Genomic DNA, 16,462 nt, shown 5'->3' with positions numbered 1-16,462 from the left:
TTTTAAGTACAGAGCTATAGTTATCTGCAAAAAACTGCATGAAATTGACAAAATAAACAATTGTTTGAAAGAATTAGTAATTATTATAATAATTGGAATATATAATTAAAAAATGTGCTTTTTTTCAAAGGAAGCGTTTTTGTAATAAAGAGATTAAATTTATTCTAATGCGCATGAAGATACATGTTGTCAGAAACAATAGAACATAAAATTAATAAACGAATAAATGAGACTTTAGTGGTAAAAATAAAATGAAAAGGGGATTAAAAAGTAAATCTAGTCAGAAAATTTACCTAACATGAAAAGAAATATCTAAATATTAGGAAATGGAGCTCATACTAATGGAGTTCACTTCAGTAGATCTCAAGTTTTAAAAATGCTTCATGTTTAATCTTATCTACCCTAAGATAAACCTTGATTAATCTATATTATTACTATCGAAAAAGGAATAGGGCAATTACAGTTTGGGAAATGGTAGTTTTTGTATAAAAAACCGTATAATAATGAAATTTTAGTTAATATTTAATTCTGCATTTAAAACCTGAAAATCAACCTTATATTTTTTACGCCTAGAACCGATAAATAATGTGTTTGCAATTGAAATAAAAATCCTTACTTAGATTTACACTATTTTTAAGTTTTATTTTATATAAATTTCAATACTACGCGGAGTTTCAGAGAAAAATAATGTTTATATAATCTTTAAACTAAAAACACTAGACATTAATAAAATTAAACATGGTATAAATTTTTGAAGTTCAAAGCATATCAGAGCTAGTTATAATATTTACTCATTTTAAATCTTTCCTATTCATAAAAGTTTATTTTTCCTGATAAGTTCCAATTTGCATATGTATTATCGAATTTCAATTGTAAATATATCGGTATCAATATTTTAATTAAATAATTCCAGTTGTCATTCTCTACGAAAACCTAGATCCAATTCTCTATCTCGCGAAGTTTAAGCAATTTCGGATGAAATTACAATATAAAATAACCGTGCTTTGGTAGCATCATCTGTAAAATCTATTTTTGCCATAAAATACTACGCCGTATTTTTTACAGTTTATTTAATTAGAGCAATTGATTGATTTTACTGTAATTATTACTGGAAAAATTACGGTTTATTAGTTTTTTTCTATTCCATAACATGTTTTGGTAAAAATGACACTCTGAGTCCCTGTACTTTTTACCGTAATGCGATCCAGAATTTTTGACTGTGTATAATAGACATCAAGACACAGAAGATAGTTCTTCCCCAGACTCCCGTTCCATAGGACTTCTTTACATATAACAAAATGTCTAAGTATTCTGAAAATGAGCTCCTTTAGCACAATTCAGTAGAGCCCAATTTTCAAAAAATGCCTCTTATTGGATCTTAACTTCCCAAAAGTTAACAATCATTAGTTCCTACCATTACTTCCGAAAAAGAACTGCGTCAAGCACAGCTGAAAAACTATAATACTTCGATAATATAACCATTCAAGTACTCTAAATCTATATTTGTTTATTTTTATTTTGTAATATCTATAAAAGTTTCCTTTACCCGATTAGTTCCAGTTCGCATAACTAAATCTCTATTAAAAAATACATTCATAAAAATATTTTAATTAAACAATTTAAGTTGCTATTCTCTAATTAAAACCAAGTTCATTTACTCTTACACTCATGAAGCTTTCTAAACGAACCTCAAGACGCATAGAATACGTGTTGGTCTGTCTCACGTACTATCCTAGACAAAAGGACTTCCTAACATATAACGAAATGTCTAAGTATTCCGAAAATGAGTTCATTCTGCACACTTCAGTAGGCCTCAATTCTCAAAGAATGCCTCTTGTGGGATCTTAACTGCCCTAAGGTGAACCTTCATTAGTTACTACTATTACTTCCGAAAAGGGACTAGGGCAATCAGAGCTGGGAAACGATAATAGAAAGAAAAATCCACACTCGAACGCTAGAAATAAAGCGAAGCAACTAGATTCGTAATCATAGATTAAGTCAGATATTAGGTTAGATTCAGAGGTGCTGATCTTTGAGGCAAACTAAGAAACTAAATTCTGAGAAAGAAAGTTAAAGGACTTTAGGGACTTGCAAGAGTTACTAGAATAAGGAATGACTTAAGTAGAGATTTGTGCCAAATATACTTGTCGATACTTTCTCGATCAGATTTAAAGATAGATAAGCCTAGTGTGTGAATAAAAACAAATAGAAGGTAAATATTATTCACCTTTATAGTGCGGTCGGAAGTTGAGGTAGGTTTACTGCCAATTGTATCATGTGAGCTAGTATAAAGTTATATTTGTTATGTTAAATCCAGAACTGAACAAAATGAATAATTTGGTTCCCTTGAGAATTGGATTTTGAGGATAAAGTAAGTCAAGATTGCAGGCTTTTTATACAAGAATGTGAAATATTAAAATGAATTTAAATAGCTTGAGAAATAAATGTATAATGTGCAAATTAAATTTGAATTTAAATAAAAGCATATCTGAAATGTATCGAAGAATTTTTTTTTTCCATTAGCCTGAAAATATAAATATGAAGATAATTTTCAGTCTAAACTGAGAAAAAAATTTCTTCATAACTTCAAGAATATATCAAAATTTATCGTGTTTGTGGTTCAATGAGAACACCAAAATCTCAATAATTTTAATGTATTTTTGCTGTGGTAAATTACTCCTCCTGAGATAGATTCAGAACTTTAATTTTGAAAACCACAATTTTTGGAAAACTGTAGCTATACAAACGGTAAAAGTTACCAAATAAATGTTTTATATACGTTAAAATTTTGCTTTTTTAGCTAGGATATTTTTTTAACCTAAAATGCCATTGCTGAGCAATTTGACAATTTTAACTAAATTTTTTCTGTCAAGAATTTAATAATTGAATATCAAATATCTTATTACTACGTAGAAAAAACTTTTTATTATTTATTTTGATTTATTGAAATGCTGAAAACTGACAATATTTTCTTTATATTTAATTTCAAATAGTGTTCATTTTGAAAAAAAATTAAGGAACATAACTTAATTTTAATTAATTTAAAACAATAAATATGTATATCTTAAATTTATTTTCCTGTCGTAATGACAAAACAATGTTAAATTAATTTTGACTACCGTGGAAATACAAGCAAGTACTATCTTTGGTTTGTATTAATGCATACAGTTTCAAAATGGTGGGAACTACTTCTTTCTTGCAATAGAAAAATTAATTAGCCATTAGGATTTATTAATAACAAAAAATGTGAAAGAAATAAAATCTTACTTTTTAAATCCTGATCTATTACATTAATCTATTACTTATTAATTGATTACTTGAAATTAAATATTTAATCAATGATAAATTATTCAAACGGCAATTTAACTTCTGCTTTTTTCTTCGATTTTCAAAAAAAATTCTATGGTATCTTTGGTTTGCATTAATGCATACAGTTTCAAAATGGTGGGAACTACTTCTTTCTTGCAATAGAAAAATTAATTAGCCATTAGGATTTATTAATAACAAAAAATGTGAAAGAAATGAAATCTTACTTTTTAAATCCTGATCTATTACATTAATCTATTAGTTATTAATTGATTCATTGAAATTAATTATTTAATCGATGATAAATTACTCAAACGGCAATTTCACTTCTGCTTTTTTCTTCGATTTTCAAAAAATTCAAAACTTATTTCCTCTCGTTTTTCTCAATGAAATGTGTGTCTCACTGTGTTCAAGAAAAATCAAAACCTCTAAATTTGTTGATTAAAATCAATAAATTTGTTGAATAAATGCTAATATTCTGACACCCGTCATTTCTGTAAAAAACATTTAAGAAAGATTCAAATTAAAAATTATCCATAAAATAACTACTTCAACTAACTGAAAAACATTAGTTTTATTGAAAAAATAGCAAAAAAAGCTCATAATTTTTACAAATTGGAGAAAAAAAAGTTTAACACACTTTTACTGTATGAAGTACTGGTAATGTCCGTAACATGTTTCTATAAAAACGGACTTATTTTTAGTAAAGATCTCCGGCATCGTGAGTGGCTGTACTTTTTACAGAAATTTTTCAAGACGTTTTTATAGATGGTATAGCAAATTTCGCTCATCACGCATTTTTTTAAAATAATATCATGTTTTAAATTAGTTTTACCATTGGCAAAATTAAACTTTATATTTAGCAACTATTACCTAGATACATTACTTTATCACATACATTAGATTTAGATGGATTACACTTTAAAATACAATGAGCATCATTGAAAATATAAAACTTACCTGATACTCGCAGAGGTTGGTGCATCTTCACTTGCCGATAAAATCGTGACTGTGGCAGTTGTAGGCTGGTGCAGCAAAATCAGTCGAAAATCGTGACAACAATTAATTTCCCCCTCCTCCTTCACCAAGCCTTTCAACGCTATATCGTTCCAGTTCAATTGCCTTTTACTCAGAGAAATGAGGCAATCAAAGACGAAGATGATACTATAATAACCTTCGAATTGAACTCTGACATATATCTCGAGATTTCACGGTGCTCTGTTCTAAACCCAAGATTCTGTGTTTCAGAGGGGCTTGTCAGTACTTAACATATTCACACTTGTTTTACGCTGTTGTTTATAAGCTTACATACCACCCACTTCCTCTTAAACACCTGCTTTTAAATTAAGCGTAGATTTTGGGATTTTGAATTATTATGTTTACATTGAATTTTTTTTTCTTCTACTTTTTGATGAATTATTTTTTAATGTGTTTGTTTGAATCACCTCATGATGCCTGAAACTAAGTTCTTTTATTCAATCCTAAATAGTTTAAATTTAGTTTTTTCCCCCTCAGATTGCGAAAGGATTAAAATACAACGTATATTCTAGAAAAAGTTTGAATGAAAGTAATCTGGCAAATTTTCCACTTCGCTTCTTTTTCCATTTTAAATTAAACCATTATAGTAAATATGAATGTAGATTTTACTTTGCGTTTTAAATATTAAATTGAACTAGGAAACATTTTTTTTTGTATTGTATGTAATTTTTTAGCTCATTAGTAATATTTTCACATCGTCAATTCCAAATCCTCTATCGGTATCTCTTCTCAAGCTACAGTTTTTTTCAAATAAATATATTTTATATATTGTTATATTATAGTCTATTATATTTGTGTCAGTTTTTTTTTCGAAATGTGAAAGTTAAAAAACGTTATATATATATATATATATATATATATATATATATATATATATATATATATATATATATATATATATATATATATATATATATATATATATATATATATATATATATATATATATATATATATATATATATATATATATATATATATATATATATATATATATAGGGCAATTCCATATGTGACGGAATGACATTTTGACTTGCATGATAACAATTAATTGAAGTTTCTATGCATCTAATTTCAAATAAACATGATTTTTTCTCATGCATATCATTATTATTGGTATAATGTGATTCATAAATTAAAAAAAAAGAATTTTGTATTTTTTTTATTTTTAATTTTATGAACTTTTTACTTGTGTGACGGAATGACATTTTGGCAACCAAGCTTTCGGCATGCCGCTTAGAACTGGTAGTTTCTGTGAATTTTGCAACTATTATTTTCCTGAACTATTTTTTACTTTTAGTATAATGTGTAAGCAATGTAAATTGTGAATTTGGAAAATTAACCTCTGGTTGGCTAGCAGTTATTAACATCTATTTGCTGTGACGGAATGACCGTGACGGAATGACAAAAAGTTTAGTGTAAGAAAGTCTTCATTTAAAAAATGTTTTATTAATATGTAAATGACAAACAGAATGTAACAGATAAACAGAATTAATATTTACGAAAGAATCAGTTAAAATTTCACCAATTTGAAAATTAGGTTGTCTCAGAAGAGGTTTTATATCTAACTTGCCAATGAATGAATCTTATCTTCGTTCTCAGGAAATTTATGCATAAATCAATTTTTGTCCCATGTTCTTTAAATACTTTAACATCTAAATCGTCTTTGTTTATCAAAGTAATTTGCGCTGCATATAAATGTGTCTTCTTTTTTTCGCAGCATGGGACAATGATTAAAGAGCCGACCGCATACTCCTCAATCATATTTTCCATTTCCTCTTCAAAACAGTGGCTTCTCAAATCATACACTTGGTTTTGGTTAAAATTAGAAAGCATTCCAATTTTGATGATTCGCTTCTCAACTACATGAGCATCTAGTGCAGGTCTCTTGTTCCTGGCAATGCTAATGTAGCAAGTGTCTAGCTGAAGTCATTCTCCTTTGCCCTCTCTTAAATAGAATAGCTGGACAAAAACAAAACTTCAATGATTTGCTGCTTCGACTTTATGAAATCATAAAATTCTTTTACATATTATGTGACGTTTTATAGCAGCCAACATCTTGTTTGGCCTTTTAGAACAACATCACAATTACATGGTATTTATAGGTGCATGTGCTGTGAGGTATTAATGAAATACACTTAACAAAAATGAGAATAAGAACAAAAATGAGATAAGACACACTTTACATCAATATATGCTTCTTTATGAAAAGCCTCTTTTAAGGCCATAAGTATATATTGCATCTGCACTCTTCGTTACTCTGTCAGAGTTTGTATTATGACTGAATCCTTCATACTTGGGGGCTTGTAACTAACATCATCTTGACAGAATTTTTTTTTTTTAACCAAATTAAACAGCTCATCAACATTACTTTTCTCACTTAGTTTCTTTCGAGTTCGATGTTAAATGCTTCTTACATAAAGACTGAATTAATTTTTTTTACCCCTATTGGTGATTTTGGAAGTGAGTATACAATTTTTTTTATGGTGAGTGTACAACTTTTTTAAAGGCTTTACCAAAACTCTGCAGGAATTTGTATAGGGAATTTAAATTATTTGTATTAGAAGAGATTGGTAGAATTTGATTTTCTCTTTGTTTACACAATCTCTGCACAACAGCGTTTGCACTTCTGAGTTTTTTAAGTCCAACTTTTGTCGCGGAAGCTTTCTTCTCTGCTTTTCTTTCTCTGTTTTTTTTTTCTTCATCATATCATGGGGATCTTGGTCTTTTTCAACATTTTATCTGTCTTTCAACAGCTGTTTTAGCCATTAGGTTAATTGAAAAGAAAATAACTCCCTAGTGTTTGACTAAGCTTCTCTAGGACTCGTTTTGTCATCCCAACGCCGAAGATGTGTCATTCCATCACGCTAATTATTGGAAGTTAATAATCAAATGCATAGAATTTTACAATTTCTCATTGATTCTTATGCCACATCTGCTTTATATTCCAAAATATACACATTTTCATTTAAAAACGCAGTTGCTATTTAAAAAAAATATACTAAAACATGTGACGGAATGACACAAAAAAAGTTACTTTTATTTAATATATTAAACTTAAAATGACTTAAAGGCTATGTTTTAAATGCTTAAATTTTGTACTATATGCATATTTTTATCAAAATATTTGCAAAAGAAAGATACATTTCTTTTATTTTATAAGTATTTTTCAAGAAAACAATTTGAGCACAAATGTGAAGAATTCACTTGTCAGTCATGTGATTACTTTAGAATGCTGCCAGATTCAAAAAACTTAAAATTATCAAAAATTAAACATTAATATGTAGACTTTGGCTATTTTTGAACATATTTTTAAAATTAAAATATGCATTTCATAAAAAAAAAATTCACTTAAAAGTTGACGCTTTCGTGGAATTGCCCTATAACACGGAGTTATTAATGCTGGGTGAGTAACACAAACGACTAGGGCAATTATGCCAGATCGTCAAACATAAAATTGAACGAGAACGCATGCCCGGAAACGTCGTTATACGCCACTAGGAACACTTTCCTATTATGAACTGTTACGTACGATAACATTTCCGGGCATGGGTTACATAAGAGAACATCAAAAGGATTCTTATTTAATCCTATTGATGTGCCCTAACTCCTTTAGAAGAATTGCAGTAACGGTTTAGCGATCCCCTGTTTTGCAAAACATTTTTAAACATGTACATGTCTCAAAAAAAAAAAAAAAAAAAAAAAAAAAAAAACCAGAAGTTCAATATAAAAAATCTATAGCTTCATGAGCAAGGCTAAATTAAGATTTGAAAACTCTACAACAGCCTCTGGCAAGAATCAAGTATTTGAAAAAAAATGCAACAAAACATAAGTTTATTGAGGTTATCAAATAGTTGAAAGAGTTATGATAGTTATTTTAAATTGCTTAATTTTGTGTTTTTAAAGCAGCGTTTGTTAAGTTTCAGAGATTAAAAAAAAAGAACTTTTTTCAGAAAAATTTACAATTTATGACGTGCTGAGAATATAGTACATTACGATTAAAAATCCCAGAACTGGTATGCTTGAATACAACAAAAAATAAAGTAGTTTAGATCATATCGATTAATTTCTCTGTTTACTTCCAGTAAAATACACTCTATAACAAAAAAATCGACGCACTTAAGAGGGAGTTGTCCGATTGAAACGAAAATTGGTGGATAGGAAGACAATGTACAGAATAGTAAATGATTAAAATTTCAGAGCAATTGAATAACTTATTGCAGAGTTACAGTAACAAGTTCAATAAGGTGTTGACTTGCCTCTAGCCTGGATACAAGCTGCCACACGGCGTGGCATAGACCGGTTAAGCTCCCGGATGGTTTCTTGCGGTATTTCTTGCCAAATTCGATCCAATTGTCGAACGAGGTCATCAACAATCCGTGCCAGATGCAATCGCCTTCCCATGATACCACAGACATGCTCGATGGGAGAGAGATCTGGTGATCTGGCAGGCCAAGGAAGAGTTTGACAAGCCTGCAGACAGTTCATAGCAAAATGTGCCGTATGTGGTTTGGTATTGCCTGCTGAAAACCAGCCCTGGGCCCTGCAAAAGGAACGGTAGCAAAACAGGTCTTAGGATGTCGTCGACGTACCGCTGTGCAGTAAGTGTATCTCTAATGACGACCAAAGGGGTCTAGCTGTCAAAGGAAATGGCACCCCAGACCATAATGCCTTGTTGAGGGATGGTGTGGCGTGCAATAGTGAAGGCAGGATCCCCCCTCTGCCCTGTGCGTCTCCAAACACGTCTTCGATGATCGTCAGGACACAGTTGGAAGCGGGATTCGTCGCGAAAGACTATACGTCCCCAGTCGGCATCATTCCAGCCATATCTGTTCAAAACAATCATGCATACGAAATTTCAAAGCAATCGGATGATTGCTTCTTTGTGCGTCGATTTTTTTGTTATAGAGTGTATACCTTTACATTTAAAATCATTTCATTAAAATGATAAAACAATTTAAGTTTATTAAATTTAGAGGACCAGATATAAGCACACTGCATTGTTTAGCATAATTTTTTTCACAAACAAATTTTATAATACGTATTTTACAAATAATATATTGATAATACCATAGTTATAAAATATAGGACATGATTGATAAATACATTACAAATGAAATGTCAATTTTTAAAATATCACATTTTCAGCATTTAAGACAACACATCAAGTTATTAATATTATTTACACTTCAAGTTTTTCTCCCTTCTATTTTTTAAATAATTAATTATTTCTAATGAAATAAGTGATAAATAAATAAAATATTAATTAAAAATGAAAAAAAATATTTGTATACTCTATTGCTAAGATTACATAATTAAAATTTTAAGAAAAGAGTTCTTTACAAAAGATTGCAAAATAAGATAATAGATAATCTAAGACTAAAAATAAATCCATTTATTTTTTTGTTTCAAATCTTCTAAAATATGTTTATAATTTTTGAAAAAAAGCAAAGTCCATTAATATAAAGTAAAACCATGAGAGCATGTAAAACGTAATTAATTGAACATTTTCGAAGAAAAGAATGAGAAAAATCCTCATTAGCATCGAAATGAGTTAGAGAAAACAAAAGAATTCACTTTTTAGTATTTATAAAAGTGTATAACGTATTTATTTTTTCCACAAAAAACAAATAATAAGATAAATTGATTTTATGTATAGCAGTGAAAAATATTTTATATTAATGGTTTTATAATGATTAAGAGTTTTGTTCAATTCAAAAGAGAATCAATATTCTTTTTTTAATTTTTAGAATTTTTAGCGATATATATTTATATAAAAGCAGTAACAATAAGTATTTTTTACGTAATTTGTTAGGTTGAATTCTCTCTTTTAATACGTTGTTCAGTTTATATCCCTTACACCTAATTAGTAATTCCTTCTAAAAGTAGATTAAAGACATCAATAATTATCATTATAAATTTTCTTATAAATCAATTTCTCTTAAATCGGTGAAACTGGTGGAACAATGGTCATTTAAATTCATGCAAAAATTTATTAACCTGATGAGTTAACAATGATCACGAATAGATATTGATCAATTAAAACAAGAAAACAATTCACTAAATAATCCCACCTGATAGTTAATGTTTTAAAACAGAAATGAACATAGATAATTGAATATTTTACTGACCTGGGTGATCCTATGAACTGGACATTTAGGAATAAGCAACAACAGACTACCAAAGCATATTCCACTAAATATAGCATAGAACTTGAAAAATGTTGAAGTCCTCGAAGAAAAATATAATGAAATAAAACCTTCTTACTAAGCGTAATCGGTGTTTTGTATGGTAAATGCAAAATCAATTTATTAGTAAAAATCAAGTCATAATGGTAAAAAAAATATTAATCAAGAATGTTAAATTTCAAGCTCAGTTTATTTAGTGCAATTAAACTCAATTGAACTTTCTGTAATTCTAATATGAATTTTATATTATTTAATATTTGAAGTGTTCGTAGCAAAAAATTGGTTCTAAAGATGAAAAAATAAAATTAAAATGATGAGAAAAATGGCTATAGTACTGCAATTTTGGATCTCATAAAATTGCAGAATCGAAATTTACAAATATTTAGAACTGAACTCTTCATTGATTGCGTTGTGAAATGTTGCTTATGTTTTTCTGTGATTCAGGTTTTTAAACTAAATTAACACTGGATTTGTCTTTTTTTACATGCTAAAGAAATTCCCCTCAAAACACAGAATATCATTAGTCCTTCCATTTGCCCAAACTCAATCTCAATACTTTTTTGTTAATTTGGGTAAAAGAAAAATAAAGGTATCATGCTTTGACCAATTGTTAGTGAGATTTATCAAACAAAAAGAAGCATTAAAAACTTCAAGAGCTATTTCTAATAAGGATGAAGAGGAAAAAAAAGTTTCTAGGGAAAGACTACCGCATCAGAGTCCCAATTAATACACGCACATACTTTTTGTATATTATCAGAATATTCATTTTGTTATTACAGTAAAATGACAAGCAAAAGTCTGTGTATCGAAATAATAGTAAAGTTTATGGTAAGGAGCATTTTGTTTTAACTTATGGTTTTGAAATCTTTTTCAACTAGTACTGTTCAAAAACCGTGAATGCAGAGCTATACGTTTGTGAAACCATCTAAGGTTAGCATAGTTTTTAAACCATAAAAATGAAATTTAAACGGATATTTTAGCTCTGTGGGTGATATTTCATTTTTGCGTGAGTGTTTTTCGTGGTAGTTATACACCGAAGAGCCATTACATTATTACCACCCTGCTAATAACATGTGGGGCCACCTTTAGCTCTCAAAACTGCTAGCACCCGCCGTTGCATTGATTCCAGAAGGTGCTGATAGAGCATTAAGGTCAGGTCAATTTGGGGGCCAAGACATGACTTGAAAGTCACTCGAATGTTCCTCGACGATTCGACCCCTATGACATGGTGCATTATCCTGTTGGTAAACACCATCCCCCGCAGGAAAAACTGTTGCCATGAATGGGTGAACCTGGTCTGCAGCTATGTTCAAGTAGCTTACCGACGTCAGGGATTGTTCTATGAGGATTATGGGTCCTAATGTGCCCCATGAAAACATTGTTCTTGGGAAAAAAGCCATGAAAATCTGGGCGAGCTCATTGTTATAGATGGAGGGTGGTCAAAATGTAATGGCTCTTCGGTGTATATTCCTATAGTCCAGGATCGCCAATGGAAAAGTGCAGGTTAGTGGAAACTATTAATGTGTTGAAGAATTGAAAGAAATGTTTATCAACACTGGGATTCGAGCCTCTGTTCAGCGGGTCATAATATTCACCGATTAGCCCTCTTAGCTGCAGTACGATCCCAACTGCATGGAACTAAATAGCTCTTTAAAGAGGGCCTAGTTGGCATGAATATAATTCTGATAATTTAACCATATTAAGAAAAAGCAACCAATTTAACGTTTTTCTCACAATATACAGTTTGAATATCATCTTTTTTATAGTTATTTTTGGTTGTACAGTTTTGGTTGAATATGGTATAGTAAAACAAATTTCTATTTAACCATTTTATTTGAGTAATTTCTAACAGTGAATCTAACCTTCCTTTCGTCTGATTGGCTACGATTCATATTGTTCAAAAACTAAAACATCTATTCTTTTGTCACTTAAATTTAATTTGTTGGTATGAAATGTAATAACCTCACATTTTTAAAAAAAAAAATGTTTATTAAAGACTGTCAACACCATGTGTAGTCAAAATGATATTAGTTTTCCCTTTATATTCAGTTTGATTTCTGCCTCTGTAAAACGTATCTTCCATACATTTAACGTGATTAATTTGAGTCATACGTTTCTTTCTGAAATAAAATGGCAGCTTGGATTCTTTTAGATTTTTTTTATTACAATCAATATGCAGCTTTTTCTTCTATGAAATAGATTAACAAATTGAATATATAATCCAGAGAAGATTAAGATATCTTGGATATAAATTCATTTTCAACAATGCAAATAGCATTTTCACCCCAGATACATCAGCTTATCTTGATGTCTTGGAATCCTGTTTTATTCATTTGAATGCTGATTTTCTTGAGCTGATTGTAATGCTGATATTAAAATGAAGTTCAATTTGAAGAAAAAAAAGTATTCAACTCTACATCCTAGGAATTTTAAAGTCAACTAAGTTATTCAACTGAGAAATACCATGCTTATTTTGAAACTATGTAATATATAAAATGAACTCGCAAAATTGGAACTATAACATGCAAATTATTTTAATTAAAAATTATAGCTATTGAAGTCTTTAAATACACCCACTATTAAATTTAAGCAAAATAAAAAACAAAACAAAATGAGGTAAAAAGATATCTAAATTTCAATTCGTTTTTTTTTTCATGAACAGTTCCAGTGGATTGTATTTATATGTATAAAAAAGAAATACTTAAGTCAGTAATATATCCTAAACTATATCCAATATTAAACTAGTTTCAACATTTTAAGAATTATTGAACTGAAACAATTTTCACATGCTCCACTCTGTTCAAATTAAGTTCTTTTAACTGTATATTGAAAAAATTTCTTAATTCAAATTACAACAAGACGAATAATAAATCCCTATTCAACATAGATTTGATAAGCTATTTTTTATTAAAAATATTAAAATTAAATAATAGGATTATAATAATCTTGTTAAACAGCTTTGAATACATTTAATATGCTAAGAAACTTGCCGTATCCATAAATATATTGACTTAATCATCTAAACTAAATCCAAGAAGAAATAAATTTAAAATATTTTTCATTTCTCAATTTGTGCAGATATAGTTTGCAAACTTTATGATTTCTCTAACTAAGCTACCAAGCTATGGTTTTCATATTCTCCTTTCAATTTAATAACTGATGCTTCTTTCCTTTCTTAAATCTCAATCCGAAATATTAGGTTATTTTTGTTCGCATAATTAATTTCAGAAAATCTCATAAAGCAGCAAAACACAATTGTTGTCGCCCTTGTCTAACTAAAATTTGATTATTTATTAATCTCGAATTTATAATTTTAATCATACGCTTTCGAATAAACTATATACCTGTTTATAACATCGTTTGGGATTTATTATGAAACAGAATAATTAATTTTTGTTGCTTTTAGATTACTTTTATGTGGCACTATTTCATTTTTTTTGTTGATTGTTTTTGAAGTTTTCTCCAATCTGAAATTTATTCTACAATTAAATTTCACTGAGGCATTAATAATGTGTGCGAATAGCTTGTTTTTGGAGAAAGATCGAAGGATGATGACACAAAAGTAATTATCGGAACCGTAGCTGTTGTTCGAAATTCTTTTACATTCTGATGTCGTTAATGCAGATGAGATTTCGATCGAATAGCAGTATAAATGTAAAAGCTGGTACTTTCTTCCATATTCGATAAAACGATACATGGTTTGAATGTTTCACAATTACAAAAATGTTAAGTTTGTTCTTTTACATTACTATCATGAGTTGAATAAGTTTCATAATGAATAGGATTTTATAAATTCTTAACCTTTATAAACTATTCAAGCATATGTTTCAATATTATGTCAAGTTTTTTAAAAAAGGTTTTTTTTTTCTATTCTTTCTTATTCACCCACTTTTCGCCTAGATTTATTTCATTTATTAAATCCACACCATAATCACATATAAAGAGTTTGAAGAATCACAAAAATATGACATTTACAATAATAAAATTTGACATTAATTAAAAAAGCGGTGCTAGTAAGTCTGATGGAATTTATACGCCCCCCAACACATTGTTCAGATCTGTCTCTGAGAGTTTTACAAGTTTCTATGATTTTTTTTAAAAAAAAAACCACTGTTGGAACAGCGGTGATAGGCGAAAACCGACGTGAGATTGTTCAAATGATTCAATCAGCAACCAAACGCTCAGATTGTATTCTTTTTGTTCTTGGTATTATTATAACCATAGTATTATTATGCATTTAATGCTACAAAGTTGTACATGTCTAAAAAGTTGTGGACGATAGTTTTGAGCTTCACCAATTAATACAAATGGAATCGCTTCTGATTCACTATTGTGATAGCTGTTACTAAAATAAAGTAAACGAAAATATACTTAAAGAATTAAATGAAATTTAAACGAATGTTATGTATCAAACATTAAAGAATTTAAAAATTCTAAAATACCACGAATAAACATTTCTACATTATTTAAAGTACATATTTTGTTTAATAAAATATTCAGTAAAGTGGATTTATTAAAACAAACATTATTTGCAAATTTATAATGAATAAAGAAAGGAAGAAGTAAGTAATAATAATTTCCTACTATTTACTGCTACACTGATTATATCTTGGTAAAAATATTTATTTTGTCTATCATATTAATATTAGATTTCAAATTCAATAAAACTGAAAATAATCTAAAATTATTTATAAGAAATACTAAAGATTTTTTGTGATATTTTCATCAAACTCACAAAACAAATTTAAAACATAAAAAATATTTATTTAATAAACTAATATGATAATACAAAATCTGTCAGTTCATAGCTAGTTTCTTTTAAGCATCGCATCAAAATTAATCAGGGAATAATCTTCAAGGTTCTTGAAAGATACGTATTCAATTTAGAATATTTTCTTTTAATTTTTCAAACTTAATAAATTGTTTATAATACTGGTAATAAAAATTTATTTCATTAGGAATTTCAACAGACACGTTTTAATGAAAAAGCCGTTCCAGTTTGTTAATAGAATTTTGAATCAAGCAGAATATAATGACATATGCTCTCAAGCGAATATATATGTAACTAATTATATAGTTTATAAAATTGGAATAAGGCTTTTACCTCACTTTTCATTATTTTACTATGTGCATTATTTGAAAATCTTTTAATACCTTACTAGTTTATTAGTTGTATTATTTGAAAACTTTCTAATAGTTTATCAGTTGTACTATTTGAAAACTTTTTAATAGTTTATTAGTTGTATTATTTTAAAAAATTATAATAGTTTTTTAACACTAATAGTCTAAAAGTCTAGTAATAGTCTAAAAGACTAATAGTCTAAAGGATTTAATACATATAGTTTTTTTTAATGGAAGTTATTCAAATTAATTATAAATAACAAAAAAAAATTAATTATAAATAACATTAATTATAAATAACAAAACAAAAAAGTATAAAACTCTTATAAATTCTTGAAAACTCTTGAAAAACAAAATGCAAGGTGAATAAACAACCGGTATGGCAAAATGAGATGATTCAAAATATTTTGATTTTGAATTTTAATAAAGTAAAATTTTTAACACCATATATAATAATAAAATTTCATTCTAAACGAAGGAAAAATAGTACACGACCTATAACAACTTAAAGTATCAAATTAAAATAAAATTCATCACTTCTGTGTTAAAACATCAGTTTCAAAAGCACTATATATAGTACTTTTTTAAAATTTCAATTGATTTTTCTCATTAAATACATATCTATCATTAATTATTCTTGCATTCATAAGGTAAAGGCCTGGTGGGACCACAAGTTGATGGCCGAAAAAAGGAATTTAAGTTAATGTTTAAAATTTTGAAACAAACGGGATTGCGATGGTAAACATAATAAGTATTTCTCCCTTTCGCTTCCCGACCTACAAAAAAAGAGTTCTGGATAAAATTTCAGT

General features: G+C 28.4%; 1 protein-coding gene across 1 annotated transcript in view; it reads right to left on the bottom strand.

Annotated features, from left to right (window-relative positions):
• The window catches only part of LOC107441083 (synaptogenesis protein syg-2), a 69,215-nt gene extending 64,703 nt beyond the window's left edge, over positions 1–4,512 (bottom strand). Inside the window, exon 1 of the mRNA XM_016054226.5 lies at positions 4,267–4,512. The gene's annotated coding sequence lies outside the window, so the exon portion shown is untranslated. The remainder of the gene's footprint in view (positions 1–4,266) is intronic.
• Positions 4,513–16,462: the final 11,950 nt, after the last annotated feature.

This window comes from Parasteatoda tepidariorum, chromosome 3 (assembly GCF_982258835.1).
Source record: "Parasteatoda tepidariorum strain Cologne lab strain chromosome 3, Ptep-v5.0, whole genome shotgun sequence".
NCBI lineage: Eukaryota > Metazoa > Arthropoda > Arachnida > Araneae > Theridiidae > Parasteatoda > Parasteatoda tepidariorum.
Note: the sequence above shows the minus strand (reverse complement) of the source record. Positions and strands in the feature narration are given on the sequence as shown.